The sequence below is a fragment of the Lepisosteus platostomus genome, chromosome 5, assembly GCF_059453375.1.
Source record: "Lepisosteus platostomus isolate fLepPlt1 chromosome 5, fLepPlt1.hap1, whole genome shotgun sequence".
Taxonomy (NCBI): domain Eukaryota; kingdom Metazoa; phylum Chordata; class Actinopteri; order Semionotiformes; family Lepisosteidae; genus Lepisosteus; species Lepisosteus platostomus.
The window spans coordinates 15051301-15069011 of NC_142615.1; the positions used below are offsets into that span (position 1 = coordinate 15051301).

At 41.7% G+C, this 17711-nt stretch overlaps 2 non-coding genes across 2 annotated transcripts; both read right to left on the reverse strand.

The window, feature by feature from the left end:
* Positions 1-3925: 3925 nt before the first annotated feature.
* Positions 3926-3997, reverse strand: trnaw-cca (transfer RNA tryptophan (anticodon CCA)). Its single transcript has one exon. It is a non-coding gene; the product is annotated as a tRNA-Trp (tRNA).
* A 2442-nt stretch (positions 3998-6439) lies between these two features.
* On the reverse strand, positions 6440-6522 carry trnal-uaa (transfer RNA leucine (anticodon UAA)). The gene has a single exon. It is a non-coding gene; the product is annotated as a tRNA-Leu (tRNA).
* Between the last annotated feature and the right edge of the window lie 11189 nt (positions 6523-17711).

Sequence of the window (17711 nt, forward strand, 5' to 3'; positions counted from 1 at the left end):
GCCCCTTTGGAATAGTCGTCAGAAAATGTGAGAAAAGGAAAGTTACCTAAGCTCTCACACACAGCATTAGAGATTGGAATCTGATTGTAAAAAAAAAAAAAACTACCTGTCTCCCCTTCATTTAACGGTGCTGTTGTTTTTATTTTACATGTTGTTAGCATTTTAATGAATTGTTAAAAGATTGATACACAAATCGCTAAATAAGAAAACGTAAAAACCCAACTGTAAGCAGTTGACCATTCATATTCCTGAATTTTAAATCCCTGTGTTTATCTGTGTCCAAGTGCCTGGTGCAGCTATTTTGAAAGCAGAGTCTATGATTTATTGCGGAAGCGCATTTTTGCCACCCAGGAAAAAAATCTTAATTAATAAATACCAAATTATCTCCTAATTACGAGATAGCAACGATGTCATTTGTGTGTATGAACAACCTGTTACATTTGCAATGGCAGTACCTACAGGCTATCGAAAGGTTTGCTGGCACTGTGGGTTTAGTTTTCCTGACAATGTGCATGCTGAGAAATGCGCACGGACTGACTTTCTTCTCGCATTGAAAATGTTACCGTTTGTACCTCATGTAAACAGTTCTAACCATTAGCACACTCATATATATCCTGAATCAAGAACGAATGTGACCTAGAATCCATTGTACCGCTTCAAACTGAAAGTCAGATATGTAGTCTCAAAACTACATAACTCAGGATTTTTTTCCCTTGATGGCAGCATTGGCTTCTGTTATTTAGATTCAACACTGAAGAGGTTGGTTTTGTGTTTTTAGCTATTGAACATAACTGGTAAGTTTAAGTCAGTTCTTGTAACTCTTTCCGCTCGAAAGCGCTGTATTAATACCGGCGCACCTGTCTCCACAGGAAAGTTATTGCTGTTCCAAAACCAATGTACTGCAGCTTGTGGCCACGTGTTCCTGCTGTCAGCATGTGATACCATGTTCTTCCACCGCTAGAAATATTACTGCTCTAGTACAGGAGTAAAAGAAGAAACAAATGCAAACACCGTTTAGAAAAAACACACACGTCTCAGGCCTTAACTATGACAAGGATGGGATTTGAACCTAGACGAGCAGAGCACAGTGGATTAGCAATCCAAAAAAAGACTCCTGTTTAATTTTCTTTTTGCTTGCTCGATTTGTAGTACGCACCTCAATCCTTACAACCGGCAAACAAAAGGGCTTCATGTGCCACAGCATTCTGCTGCAGGTACGGTTTGCACCGTGTATTGGGCGAACCCGAATGAAATATTTCAAATATGTGAAGAATTTCATGAAACCTGAAAAAAGAAGATCACAGCCAATGTCAACAATTCGGAGCCTGTAGGCAGCTTCAACAGAACAAAACGATCTGAAGCCGCAATTCTTTCATAGAGTGTCGTGACACTCTACGCTGTTGCTATTACTGCTATATCTGCTGCCTTTGCTTAAAACTACTCAGCGGGCAAGTTAGTTGCACAAGGAATAGCTACTTTGAGCCGTCCAAATTCCATTATGTGAATTTAAGCTTTTTTTTTTATTAATAACAGCATTAGTAATACAATGCGTGCTCAGAAACGTTACTTATTAGCTTATGAAGCAATAGTGTTTCGACAATTTGCGGTCTTCAAAAAGTAAACGCTGACGTTTTTATACTTCCTTGTGAGCAGATCACCTTTGATTTAGAAAAGGAAAACTTACTCCCCTGTTGCTTTCATTGCAATATCTGAATCGAGACCCAAGCGCTAAGAAAGCTGAAAAACGCAGAAGTCATAAACCCGATTTTAATTTAGATACACATTTTCTAATGCAGCCTTCATTACAAGACAGTCTATTTCTCGAAAGCGTGTTATGTAAAAAAGAGAAAAACGAAAATATATGGATGACAATATTAAAAACCTGAAGATTTTACTTTTGAGAAATTGTCATTTTATGTATCTAGACGCTTTTCAAGCGCTGCTTTTAGAACTTTGCTTTGCTTCCTGAATCATTTTCAGTGTTATAAACTGGGTGTGGAGATAACGATCAGTTTGTAGAGCAGTTGATAGGCTGGAGCTGTTCAGACTACTCTTGTTCTCAAACGCTTCCATCATTTTTCTTTCATGCTAGGACGCGAGTGTGTACATGTGTTTGGTTTTCGTTTCACTGATTCTCATTGAAGATTTGGGAATTAACGAAGAAAGAATCAGTAACCAGGAAGGCAGAAGCTTTGGTTCTCAACGATCTTGAAGACGCCCATGTAGAGCAGCGTGTGATGATTTGTACTACAAAAGACCAAGTGCTCAGTGACGTCTGCGTTTACCGTTGAAACTTTTCATCTCAGGTGCAAAAGCAGTTGTGTTAAACATAGCTGAGTGGCGCAGTAGAAGCGTACTGGGCCCATAACCCAAAGATTGATGGATCAAAGCCATCCTCTGCTATACATGTTTAATGCATGACTGATAAGCACACCATCAGTTTAATGATGTGCATTGAAACTCATTTCTTCTCTCGTGTGTGCAAACTTCACAGTTACGGTGCTCTTTAATCTTTACAAATACGCAGATGCCCAAATGTTTCTTTGGTTGTTCTGACATCCTTTATAGATTCCTCAAATCCTTCAAATGAACATCCATATCAGCACAGTTATGTTTATATCTTTTAAAATTAAAGTACATACAACAAAAATATCAATGTTCATTTGTACTGTGCTCATTTAATAATGATTGTCAAGTTCTCCAACAACTCTGTGTTATAATTTTAAAATATTTTTGCTAAGGATACAGAACGGGTGTATAAGGCATTCTAACTACAGCCAGCTGAAGATAAAATTCCACACGTGAAAATGGTTTCACGCACATTTCCTGCAAAGTTCAAGAGGGCTTTTAGCGGAGATTATGTTTACATCGAAACAATCCGAAGCGCGTCCCTGATCACCAGCCCTTTGTATAACAGCTGTACAAAGACACATGCATAAGGAAATGTTGTGCATAAGGAAATGTTGTGTTTAGCAGAAGTGAGTTAACATGATCCGTGACCTAATTTACCAGAACAAATACTCACCCAGCAAGGTCTGCTTTACTACAAGAGAGAAGTAGAGTGAAAGACGTGATCATTTCACGCCGTTGTGGAACAAAACGCTTTTTTCTTGGAATTCTAAATCAATTAGAAATTCAGAGCGACACATAAAGGCTTTGTCTGCTTAAAAGTGATGATTTTTAAAAACTGATAAAAATGTAGAAAACACGTTTCTCACGTAGAAATTTAAGATGGGGGTGGGGCTTTACTAGGAGCGGCGCTGAACTCACCATGGTGCAATTCATTTACGTGACGGGCTGGTGGTTTAATGGATAACGCGTCTGATTTCGGTTTATTAGATTGTCGATTCGACTTCTACCGGGGTTGTGTGATTTAAATCAGGCTCCTCAGAAATAGATGTCCGTTATGTAAATGAACCCCACCTGAAAGCAAACGTTGGGTCTGGGTTCCTTTCTTTCCTGCATGAAATAGCAAATCGTTACAAAAAAAAACACCAACTAATGTCCAATGGCGTTAGTCATTTAAGTAAACATGAATATACTGTAAGGTCTTGGTACATGGGAGTGGATTTCAACCACAATTAAAAAAGGGCAAATTATAATTACAGGCTTCAGACACTTTTTCAAACAAAAGAGACCAAACACTCCCTAACTTTCAGGTTTGCTTGAACCTGTAACAAGAAGGAGGTCTGAAACTTCCATTCTCTGATGTCACTGTCTCTAAAGCCGGGCGTGATGTTTCACGTATGGGCAGTGTGCCTTTTCTCTTGTCGTGTTCATGATGATTCGCTGCATAAGCTCCTGATTGGGTGTTTTGTACTGCGCTGTTACTTCGTTCAGATTACCTATGTGGTGTACAGATAAAACCCGACTGCGTGGTGTAATTTCCGGGTTCGGCACCAGCAGCGCCTGCAAACTCCTCAGCTGACCTCGACGTGATTTGAACACACAACCTTCTGATCTGGAATCAGACGCGCTACCATTGCGCCACGAGGTCACTCGCCACAAGTGCTTTTAATTCCCCCAAAGAGAACAATCAGCATCCCTGAAAAAGATTTTTTTTCATTCTCTCCTGTGAGGAACGCCGCTCTTCCAACGAGAGACTCTCCTTCCCAGACCACAGAATATTCTTTCCGCCCGGCTCTCTCACAGAGAGCAGACACACCGTCTCCACTGATGTGTTTACTACATCTATAGATCTGACCCCCTACAGCCCCGATATTCCTGGACAGGATATTTACCACCAGCCTCGTGAACGTCTCATCTTGACCTCTCCCAGGAGGAGCACAATTAACACAGAATCCTCTCTCCATTTAGCAAATAACAAAAAACACTGTTTACCTGTCAAGACAGAAAACCAGGCTGCTGCAGGTGAGGCTTAAACTCACAACCTCGGCATGAGTCCACTGAATATGTCATTTTACATGGCCTGAACCAGGAAAGAGATTGGAAGTCAAGAAGTTATGGGTTTTTTTTAATACTTGCCTACTCTTTTAATTTTTCGGTCAAATCTTTTATTTGGGAGTACTTTCAATGGATGTTTGTCCCGATGCATGATTCTGGGCCATGGTGCATCTTGAATAATGTTCTTATAGGCTTCAGTTTGGAAAAGTGCGCTCTTCAGAAGCCACCGAAACCGCTAATGGTTACATAACACTTAATGCAAAAGCAACGTTCGGGTTTGAAAAAGAATATTACTTGCTATGAATACAAACACTGTTACAGCAGGCGTGTTAGGGCTATTTTAGCTTAGATCATCAATTCATCTTACATTTCTTCTCCATCTATATCAACAGCGTCATCGCTACTGAGCGCTAAAGGCAGGTCCTGGCAATACAATCTTCTTTAGAAAACATTTTTAAAACTATTTCCACTACCATACATAAAGTACAAGATTCCGATTGCACGCAACTAATAAATTATCTTTTCCAAAGACGTTGTAGCTAGATGCAAATTACAATCGAAAATATCAGTATCAGCTTTAATATTTTCTTTTGGATCCACAGGACGATCACCATGAGCCATCAAAGAGCCTGTAGTGGCAAGAAGTTTAAAAGCACACAAGTGATCTGTCTTTGGTCAAAGGAATTGCTGGAGCAGTAGGACACAGAGCAATATCTAGCAGCTGTAGACGATGTTCGGGGAAGAGATAATTCTGTTTTCAGCACAGGGAGTGAGAATGAGCTCAGTCCGGCTCCCAGCAGAATCCATTCTGGTTTGGTTACTATCAGACTGTGCGTCTGAGGCTCTTTGGATCGCAACGTGAAAAAAAAAAGAACAAAAAACATTTGCTCACATCTTGTGATTTCCACGAGAGGAAGAGAAGATATCACTTTAAAAAAAATCAGAACTGAAGATTTGGATCCGGGACCTCATACTTGTCAAATGATTAAAATAATAATTATGAAAATATCAGGTTGTGTTTCTGCAAAATATCGTGCACAGTATGCCATTTATTTCTAAAAATACAGTAGATTGTACTTAATAAAAATGTACAATTCACCGCTGGTATAAACAGATGTGTGCTGTGTTTGCCTTTGTAAGCATTTGTTTAAAAAATAAGTTCACAATACGATAAAAAACACAGAAAGCACAAACGTAATAATATAATGATACAAAATCAATACCAAATCATAAAGCCAATTAAGTACCTATCCTTTGAAAACAGTGACATTTGTATCTACTTTTGAATTACAAATCAGACAGCGTAGTCCCTTAATTCAAAGATAAGATATTTGCCAAAACAAGACAACCAGATGTTAGCTGAATTCGGAACAAGAGCCTCTGCTTCATCGTTTATTGAGCTTTTGATCAACGTCTGAGTGAAAAAGATTCGCTATTTTAACTATTTAATTAAAGTTCACAAAAGCACCTTTCTTCGAGATGTAGTCGAAACAGCGACTTAAGGATTCCTAACTGTTTCTAATACAGTCAGCCACGCTACCAACTGAGCTATCGAAGAGATTTAAAGTGCTCCTCTCTGGCACATATTGCCCAATGTAGTGAAATATTCCGGGTACTTAAATTCCAGTTCGACATCAAGTTTCCAACTCGTTTCCTTAGTCTTGTTTACCTTGAATTTAAGCCACAAACCAGGATTCTACTGTATAATCTTCCGGGGATGTTACAAAATGTTTGATGGGGCATCAATCATTACAGGCGGAAATTCACTCCTTTTTTTTTCTCGAGGCATCATATTAAACATTTCATTTGGATCGAGAAGAGGATCACCATGAGAGACAGAACAAACTGTTTGATTCCGTCTTTATTGGGAGCTGTATCACAGCTAATGCATGTAAAGCCTTCAGTATGCGATAGTGAGAGCTCAGTTATGCCAGGGAGTGGGAGTGAAGAGAACTGAACTGAAATTTAGTAAATTCATATTTGAATAGAGTGTAAATCATCAAAGTGTTCTGTCACTTAAAACTTATTACAACACTACCAGGAGTGGGGATTGAACCCACGTGGACATTTGTCCATTGGATCTTAAGTCCAACGCCTTAACCACTCGGCCATCCTGGTCTACAGCAATATGCTTTTCAGTTGTTTAACATTTAAATATGATTCAACAATTAAAAAAAATTAAACCACGAAACCTCTTAGAGTTGCGAGAATACTTCCTTTGTGTATAAAATACATTGTGAATGCTTTCTCAGCCTTTACTTTTTCGTTTTTATGACATTTTTTTGACCGAGCACGAATATTCTTTTGTCCATATCTTCACAATGGAAGCACAGAACGCCGTCAAACCAAATGCATTTTAAAGACCAAGACTTGTGGATATTTCCACAGCCTCTACATCAAACTATCAGTGGGCTAATTATCTTTTTTTAAACCTCTGGTTTTTCATCGATGCGTAATTACGCACTTACTGGAACCCGGAGGACCACTGTGTACAGACGTTCACAACGTGAGAAATACTGTTCAATACAGCTTTGTGCAAATAACCCGTATATGACCATAGGAAGCAGAACAGCGCAGTCTCCAATTACCCAGACTGTAAGCACAGGAATAAAGCTTTGTTTGATTTCTGAAACCCTTCCTTTACGCCCTGTTTTCATTCAGGTAAGGGTCAACTATATTGACAATACTACTGACAGCAGGAAGATTAAAATATTCTTTACTCAGCAGCTCATTAAAAACAGCTCCCATGATGTTCAAACCGATTTTTTACACAGCACACTGACACAGCTTTGCGTTCTGAATCTCTTTTTCTCATGCTTTTATTTAATATGGCACAATGCACTGGGATAGGGGTATTCTGTTCACAAACCAATAGCATTTAAATCACAGCACCCACAATGCTGCAAGTAAGTGTTTTGCACACTAAGCAGGTCTTCTGACTTTTCCCAGCTTTGTTTTGGGTTGTGGAACCTTTATTTTTTATGAATTTCTGAAGATAACACTACAGGTATACACTGGGATAGGTGGGTCTTTTTCATGGCTCAATAGTAATTCAAATACAACAGCCACACTGCTGAAACCATATGTTTTACACACCAGACAGGGCCCCTAACCTCATACAACCTTGCTGTGGCTGTGGCCTCTTTCTTTATTTTTTTATGATTTTCTGAAAGTAACACTACAGGTAATACACTGGGACAGGTGGGTCTTCTTCATGGCTCAATAGTGTAGTGGTTTAATGGGTTTACTGAGACAATTATTAATTGTAACAGTAATCACGAGGTTGTTCGTTGTAGCTTTTAGAAAATCAATCGTCAGAACAACTAACAACGCACACACACGGGTTCAATACACGAGATACATGTATTAATATAAATTGTGCACCAAAGATATACTAGTCTGCCTGGATACGAGCGGCAGACCTTACTGTGAGGGTTATCAATATACAAGGTATTTAATCTCGAAGAGATGCAAACACAAAGAGATACACAACAGAGAATATATTTCAATATATATATCGTTCGGTTACCAAATCGCTAACCAGTGTTATTACCCACTGTTACTCTAAACTCGGAAGTAAATACATTACTCATGAATTAAATTGATAACAACTTGTGTTGAGGTACAATTGAATTCTCGAGACGCAATGTAGAACATGGGGTTTACTTATCCACTGTGTATGGATTTGGAATCTCCCGGCACGAACACCAAACCAGCTGACAGGCTCTGTTGCAGCCTCTGTTGCAGCGGTTGTCCAATGGGCGTTGTGTCGGCGTTCTCTGGCTACCGGCCAACCAGTCAAGGTGCAGCTCGGAGTAGGACGGGCGGAGAAATCTGACTGCGGCGCGCAGGGCAGTCGTTGCTCCGAGGGGATCTACCAGCAGTCCGGCTGGCTAGTAGAAAGTCTCTATGCACAGAGTGTGACCGCGAGTCCTCACAAGTCACTCTTTTGCCTGGGAAGAAGCTGGTTAGTTCCTGGTCCAGCGCTGCTTCTGAATAAGCTATTCAGGTTGTCGACGAGGGTCCAACTGTAGGCTGCCGTTGATCAAGCGGAGCATTCACGTTGGCAGAATTCTGAGTACGTACGGGATCCTCGGCCTTGCGCTTAGAACAAAGTCCAAGTCCTTTTGCAGACAACAGCAGTTGTCACGTGATTGTCTCTGAGGATGCACGAAAATGGCCAAGGAGAGCCCCGATCTGAGCTTGCGCTCCCTTTTTGACCAAGACCCAGATGTGTGCTGATTGGTTGAGAGTTTGGTGGGCATTGGAGACCCACATGGTATTACCACGCCCTGCCAGTCCCTGATTGGTTGGTCAAGATGAGATATAAGTCACTTTCTCTTGATACTTAGGAATGCAGTCCAGATGTCCATTCGGCACTCTCTAGACTGATAGGCGCCAATGGATGACCATTGATCATGATAGCCAGGCTTAGCTAAGTGCATCCCCGTCTGGGAGCTTGTTCCTTATCAAAAGAAAACATCTTAAATCAGCCTGCATGAATACTTTCTCTGTGGTTGCACCACAGAGATGGAGGGTGAGATGGGGCCTCCTTTAGGACAGCATACCAATGCTTAATTCTGTCTTATTAACAAGCATTGCCCCTGCAATAGCAATTCAAATCCAACAGCCACACTGCTTAAACCATATGTCTTACACACCAGACAGGCCCCCTAACCTCATACAACCTTGCTGTGGCTGTGACCCCTTTCTTTATTTTTTTATGATTTTCTGAAGGTAACACTTCAGGTAATACATTGGGATAGGTGGGTCTTCTTCATGGCTCAATAGCATTTCAAATACAGCACCCACACTGCTGAAACCAAGTGTTTTACACACCAGACAGGCCCCCTAACTTTATACAACCTTGCTGTGGCTGTGGCCCCTTTATTTATTTTGTAATGATTTTTTCAATATGGCACCATTAGACAGCCGGTACATGAGGATAGGGGGGTGGTATTCACGAGTCAATAGCTCTTCAAGCACAACAACCACAGTGCTGCAACCAGGTGTTTTACACACCAGACAGGCCCCCTAACCTTATACAATCTTGCTGTGGCTGTGTCCCTTTTCTTTATTTTTTTATGATGTTTTCAATATGGCACCATTAGACAGGCGGTACATGGTGATAGGAGGGTGCTATTCACGAGTCAATAGCTCTTCAAGCACAACAACCACAGTGCAGCAACCAGGTGTTTTACATCAGACATTTCACCTAACCTTATACAACCTCGCTTTGAGTTGTGGAACATTTCTTTATTTTTTAATGATTTTTTTACTGTAATCAAGTGTTGTGCTCATTAATAATAATAATAATAATTGCTTACACTTATATAGTGCTTTTCTGGACACTCCACTCAAAGCGCTTTACAGGTAATGGGGACTCCCCTCCACCACCACCAATGTGCAGCATCCACCTGGATGATGCGACGGCAGCCATAGTGCACCAGAACACTCACCACTATCAGTGAGGAGGAGAGAAGAGAAATGTAGCCAATTCAAAGAGGGGGATTATTAGGAGGCCATGATTGGTAAGGGCCAATGGGGAAATTTGGCCAGGACGCCAGGGTTACACCCCTACTCTTTTCAAGAAACGCCATGGGATTTGTAATGACCACAGAGAGTCAGGACCTCAGTTTTACATCTCATTCGAAGGAAGGCGCCTGTTTACAGTATAGTGTCCCCGTCACTATACTGGGGCATTAGGACCCACATGGACCGCAGGGTGAGCGCCCCCTGCTGGCCCCACTAGCACCTCTTCCCGCAGGAACCTTAGTTTTTCCCAGGAGGTCTACCATCCAGGTACTGACCAGGCTCACACCTGCTTAGCTTCAGTGGGTTGCCAGTTGTGAGTTGCAGGGTGATATGGCTGCTGGCCATAATCAGCAGCCTTCAGTACTGAAGCAGGTGTGAGCCTGGTCAGTACCTGGATGGGAGACCTCCTGGGAAAAACTAAGGTTGCTGCTGGAAGAGGTGCTAGTGGGGCCAGCACCACCATTAGGCAGGCCTCCTGACCTTTCAAAGTCATGCTTTGTTGTGTGAAACTTTAATTTTTTGAACATGGCAACTTCCACCGAGATGGGTGGGGGGTGTCGGGGTGCTCTTCAATAGCTTTTTCATCTATACACACAAACGGATGTAACCAAGACACTCAGAACCTGTCACGCAGGGGCTGACTGCTGAGGATAGGGATCCAATGCGGTGCCCTTGGTAGGGTTGGCACGAGACGCAGGCGTAGTCGGAGTAAACAGGCAGGGGTCCGAGTCCGGGAAGGCGTATGTCGAAAAAAACTCAGTCTTCACTCAGGTTGGGAGATTGTCAACATAGAACTTTAATACAATCAGCTGAAGGGGAGCATATCACAGAGAAAGGGTTTCCCCTAGCACTCAAGACATGCTCACTGGACTGAAGTTATACTTTCCTTTTTTATACATTAAAAGTAGGCAATACTTTAACATATCAAAGGAACATACAGGGAAAGGGGCAGTGTCAGAAGTCAAACAAACAGGACAGGGGGGTGCCATTTGGCATCCTACAATCTGTTTCAATTTTCTCTGGTTGAATGGGTGTGAGGAATCACAGGCTTTAGTTTGCACCTAAGACAGTGGTCTTAGGTGCGAACAGAAAACCTTTCCCACGCATAGTCACTGTCCTGACCTTTTGACTCGGTCTTCCACATGTAGCACAGGCGTAGGCACAGAATCGACAGGCGAAAGTGTAGTCGAGGGACTGGCAGGGGTCGGAGTCCGGGAAGGTGTAGAAGTTGCGTCGGTGTGGATTCAGAAGGCAGAGGCGTAAACGAAGAGACAGGCTGGGGTCAGGATCCGATAAAGCGTAAAACAGGCGAAGGTACAAAATCGAGTGGCTAAAGCGGTAGTCGGAAAAGCGGGGTCGAGGTCCAGGGGAGAAGTCATAGTAAGGCAAAGGCGTAGTTAGTAGGTAAGCTCCGGGAGAGAATCTCAATCGTGAGCAATGACCGGGGGGGCAGATGAGGGTTTAAGCAGAGGACTGATTGACACGTGCACGTTTGGTACGGGGAGAGCTCGTAGGAATGCGGGAGCGCTTGCCTGCGTAAGGGAGATTCGTGGCAAAACCAACAGAATCAACCTGAACTCACAGAAAAACAAGAATGCCCCTGAGACACCTGCACCCCCCCCCGGACCACTCTGGTATCAACACCCCCAAACCCATCCATACCAGCTAACAAGACTCAGAATCAGTGCAACCCTCCAACCTGGACCAAGAGCAGGATGGGACAAGAACCTGCACCACACTACGCACCCCTCATCCAGACCAGCAGGACAGCCAGACCACAGACAGCACCATCATGTAACCCCCCTGTTCATTCCAACAGAAAAGCCGAACTGACCCCCACCAGCATGGCGACGCTGCAGCTCTAGTCCCACCAGCAGGCCCAATGGGCTCAGAGCTGGGGGACATACAGATGCAGCCATTCAAAATGCGTGGGCGATACCGCATTATTTTCCGGTACGCTGTACGCAGTCTACCGCAAGTTACAGGTAAATACCGCGAGTTACCGGTAAATACCGCTAGTTACCGTAAATTCTCCTATAATATGACAAGCAAAATAATAGTATCCGGAATTTTGGCAAGGTGGAGCTAATAAAGCTCAACCTCTCATGTTTGAGCTGTGGCCATCAAAGTCTTTAACGAAGATATTACTAATAGTATTAATAATGAATGACCTTGGACAAGCTGTAAGTGTAAACTCAAAGTATTGCCCTGGTCAACATTCTTTTTTTCATTGACCGTCTTTGTAAAAGTAACACCACAGCATTTTGCAATCACGCATTTGTTTCCAATCATGCAAAGTACAGTAATTTTTGAGAATCGATTCACCATGCCTTTCACATGCTCATAAAAGAGATTGATTTAGGAACATAAACATATTACTGTATGAAAACTGTACTGTATACAGTATGTATATGTATATTTAATGTCTTAACTGTGCCCGTTTAAGTATTGAATATTCATATCTAATTTTACCACTGAAGGGAAATCTTAGTAGCTGAGCATAAAAAGAATAGGAGCATACTGCAACGCGTGTGAAGGCCATAAACGATATTAATTTTGGAACATAAACATACAGTATATGGCTGGTCTCGGTACTTTAAAGAAAACATACACGAAACATTGGTTTCATTATGACCAGAATCGGTCTTGAGATATTTTTAACTTGATTTACAGTATTTGAGAGGTATGTCTTAACACCGATACTACAGTATGTAAATACTGCTCACGTATATGTTTCTAGGTTTATATTATGCATTTCATACGGTCAAATTACTTTTGAGCAACTAATAAGAAGCGCGAAACGGTATGCCCAGGGCGTTTTAGTTTATTTTTACTGGGACTCTGCTTTAACAATGTCGCCGTGGATTGATTAGAGATATCAAGTACATACAAGTCATTTTTTAAATGTTGTAGTTCGTCTTGTAAAAATGTTACGAGTACATCATCTATCAACAATTACACAGGTTCTGTTTCCATATTGCGGATTTTGGTTACGTAATATGATTTTCTAAATTTCACGTTGTGAATATATGATTTGGGCAAACAGAGCCGCAAAGAAGTACATTATGGGTTGTTGTTTTTTTTTTGCAGTTTTATCTAGAACAAGCGATGCTTAAACCTTTGTCTGATTCTTGTGAAACTATCCACACGACAGTTACAGTACCTAGGAGTTGACTTCAGTGATGTCACTGATGGGATGTTTCTAAAAATCCTTCCTCTGTAAAACGTCTTCTCTAGTTGTCCTGCATATGTATTCGGTAATGAAGCTGTGTGTTCTGTCATGGAAATATAACTATCAAGGAAGCCACAAAAGAGAGTTCTCACCTGAGTAAAGTCTTTATTTCAATATTGCAATATTGGGAGCCCTTCTAAAACTTCCCCTTTCTCTAAGAGAAAACAGATTACATCATAGAGCGAGAGAAGAAAAACTAGATTTGTTATTCAAAGCTAATCAGTTACTTTCAGCTAATTCTAATGACCCAGACAGCATATATTGTTTTGGTACATTGTCTTCTAAACTAACCTAAACAGTGTACTTTGTTGACGAACTGTTTTCTAAAATTCTGCACGCACTGTAGCACAGCATTTACATCCTTGAAATACATTATCTAAAAGCACCAATATATTTTTTTCAAAGCTCTCTACATTTTTAAGAATCAATTTACTTATTAGATTTCCACTTCAATTCCCTTCTTTTTATTCTTGAAAATGATTAAAAGTTAGATTCTTCATATGGACTCCCAGGAGGCTCCCATACTTCGGATTCTTGCGTTCTTATCAGAACATACTGATGCGCAAACATATTCATTACCATATTTCAAAGCATTGGAATAATATATTTTGTACAGCAACACAAAAACAGAAAGACAAGTATCACAGCCCCTATAGTCGGTGTTAGTAACTTAAAGAAAAACATTCCCCCTGGCCCAAACAGTGATTCTAACCAGGAGAGAAATGGGTGAGGCTGTAGAATGAGGCATTAAAGCACATACATAACAAGATGCATTACATTTCTTTAACTTTACAGTATGATTTATAAATTTGTACCACAAATTACTCATATCCCCCTCATTATCAGTTTCATTCAGCCAGTTTGTATACAAAGAGGCTTTGCGTTTAGATTCCTCCTCTTTCTGGGCTTCTGGGTGACAGGCTTCCACATAAAAAGGAAAAAGGCTGTGCACATCAGTCCCAAGCATGTGATCCCCATCTATCCCTGTGGAGACATCACTCCTGCTCTTTGCTCAGTTCGTTTGTGACCTTTTTACAGTGGGAAGCATGAATTCAGGACACCTGGCACGGCCCCCTCCACCTGAGCGAACACCACCTCTTTTTCCTGTCTTTCACCAGAATCCAGTCTCCTTATTCATGCATTAGTTCCTACAGCACAGGTAAATCCCTGTGGGCTGGAGCCCAGCATTTTTCTTAGGGTTTTTTTTTTACAAGATTGGTCAACAGCTGGGTCACCTAAACAGCTGTCTATCACCCTAATAGAGAATGGCCTAAAACTGTGATTATAGCGAGGAGCATACAGTTATTTCCATTCTAATACATCTGAGTTACACTCAGACTGAAAGCAGGGCTATTTACCCATGCCAATAAACCTAAATAATCACCTCTATCAAAAGGGATTACTCCCATGAGCATCTTTTATAGCAATACAATCCCAACATGAGCTCTGGTTATTATTTGTGGCTGACTGATAAAGTATTGATTCCATATCCCCATTTTATGTAAAGTAAAGCTCCTTACACTTAACAGGTACACTGTCGCCCCCCCTCAGGAAGCTCAACAAACACAGAAACAGTGACAATATAATAATTAATGTTCACTCAGTCTCTGGTGCAGTGGTTCGGTGTCGGCGCAATGCGTAGATCCAGCGATCTCATCCTGTCACTCAGATGGCAGAGTCGGTAGTCAGTTGCACTTGATATGGTCCTTCCCAGCAGGGTTGCAACATCTGGCAGGGTATATCTTCCTCACCACACCCACCACACCCACTCGCCAGGTATCAGGTCGTGTCTTCCCTCTTCCCTCTACTGGAGGTCTCCAAGTGTCCAGCACCTGTTCACCAGCACCTGTTCACCAGCCCCGTGCACCACTTCAATTAACAACCTACAATACTACAATAGAGAATTAGCAAATTCAACAATCCATTAGCCAAATTCATCCCTCCAGGAAGTTTCGTTGATTGGCCTGTGATGATATCAAACAGGCTCTATTACACAGTTCTGTTTGATCCAGCCCGTATCCCATGGCGCTCCTTCAGTCTGATGTCTAGTCAATCTTTTCTGTTCCTTCATTCCACTGTTCCAGCAGACTGAGGGTGATCTCAGTCCATCTCACCCCGAATACGGTCCCCACCCAGGTTTGGGTAACCAGCACACCATTTGACTCGCACACAGGTGTCCGACAGAGTGCATTTGTCGAGCTACAAAGGGCATTAGGCTGTGAGGGCTGTGAGGGCATGCAGGGCATCCAGTGTGCTGGCAGCACCACACACTTTTCTAACCATGTCCTTTTCTCTGCTTTAGAGGCCTCTAGCTGTAGCTGTCCCCTTTTCACCAACAGAGGTCTCACAGGGGTCTCAGACTCCTGTTCTACCAGGACTGCGCACCTGACAGCTACATCTGCAAAGTTGTTCCCTCGAGTTACTGGAAACATTTCTTTATTATGTGATTTACACTTTACCACAGCTACTTCAGTCAGCAGCTGCAAAGCTTCTAACAGTTCAGAGACAAACCCAGCATTCTTACCTGGAGTCCCTGCCATGTTGGGGAAATCCCTATTCCTTCACTGCCATCCAAAATTGTGGCATACACCAAATGTATATATACAGTCTTTATAAATTGCTACAGTTTTCCATTTAGCATATTTACAAGTTTCAATTAAACTTTTCATTCGGTCTGCTAGTTCTACACCAGATTATTCACAGTTTATACAGCCAGGCAGGTAGCCTGCACAACACATAAACACGGCCCCTTGGCCACCGCATCAAGGGGTCCTGAATAATAATAACCCACTAGACGATGCCTATCTCCATGCTCCTGCACCAGCACAACGGCTCACAACCCATTTCTTTCACTTACATACAGATGATCTGTCTGAGGGAATCCAGTCCAGGGCCAGTGCCTGCAAGAAAGCTTGTTTCAAAACATCAAAAACAGTTTCTGCTGCAGGGGTCAAGGCAATTTTGTCTTTAGACTGCACTACCCCCCTTAAACCAATACGTCACTAGACAAGCTCGTTCTGAGAAGGCATTCACCCTGGCTTTATCATGTAGTTGGTTTTATACTCCTTTTTTTTCCTCTCAAGATCCAATACTTGGAGTAGCCCGGCCTTATGGATTCCCTCATTAGGTAAAACAATCACAATATCACATAACTCTATTGAGTTAGTTTACATAAATGCTATTTCATGCAGTAATTCCTTATAAAATGCTGCAGTCTGGGCCTAAAATAGGTCTGGGGTGTCCCCCACCCACATCAGTAGTTGAAACTGTACATCTTTTCCCAAGCAGACTGTGACAGCTTATATTTGCTTTAAACACAACCCTTGCACCCCTTCTCCTGTAGCCTCCTGTTACCCGTTAGAAAACTTTATATCACATCTTTATGCTGTTTTAGTCTAAAAACAGGACAGCTGTGCTCCTGTGTCCCCCAGTTACTGCACACTGTAAGATTATTTCAATCCTGAGATAAATTTAGGAAGGCTACAGAGGTGTTTACTAGATTAAAACTGTTAGTTCACACACGGCTCTCGTTTCAGCTTCTGACATGGTCTTTAATTGTGAAATCAAGCCTTTTTCTTCCAATTTCTCCAAAAAACACATTTTTTTTTAGTAACTGCACACCAGCTTATTAGTAGTTTTGTCTTTGGGGTTTTATATCTCGGTATAACATGAAAGTCGCACAATAATTTCGACAAACTGGCGGCTCCCTTTTCTCCTCCTTGGGAGTCTTTTTACCTCCCATTTGCAGCGCTCGCACTTCTGCATGCATGCTTCGCGAGTTATTAAATCAAATCTGTCTCCACTGTCCGTAATATCAGGAAAGCATAGTTGTACATTCTTGGCAACATCAGGTTTTAACACACTCAAGTAAATTTGTTTTATTACTGTGGAAGTATCTTCATTCACTTCCTTTTCATCGGCTAACCCCGAGTATACTATCCATAAAGCTATAAACCTTTCTGTAAAATCTGAAAACATCCTCACTTCCTTCTGCTGACATGCTGTTACTTTTCTCTAATCAGTTTTCGGTGGGTAATGCTCTTTCAAAAATCTCCACACTAATTCCCACCCTTCTCCCAGATTCTCTCTTAAGGCGTTCTATTTCTTGTTTCGCTGTTTCTTTTTCTGCATATATAACTTCGTTTCGTTCAGCCATTGCTTTTAGCTTTTCCATCAGGGATTTTTGCGTCTCATCTATGATATTCTGTTGAATTCTCAAATATTCCTCTAACTATTGTTTATTTTTATCCAAATATTCATACACTTTTCTACATTCCTGTTCAGCCTAAATTCCGTCTGACAGTCAATATTTCTTTTAAGTTTCACTTTGGATTAATCAAACTTTTTTTCTTCACACCAAACCATTTTCACGTCTCCCACGCGCCCCGCGGAATCCCCCAGTCGAGACAAACTGACGAACTATCACAATACAGGAACACGGACCAGGTTCCAAATCCTGGCTTTAAACACACAGTTGAATTGAGTTACCATTTTCGGCTCTTCTGCGAGTACAGTTCTAGTTACTACCTTCAGCCGTACT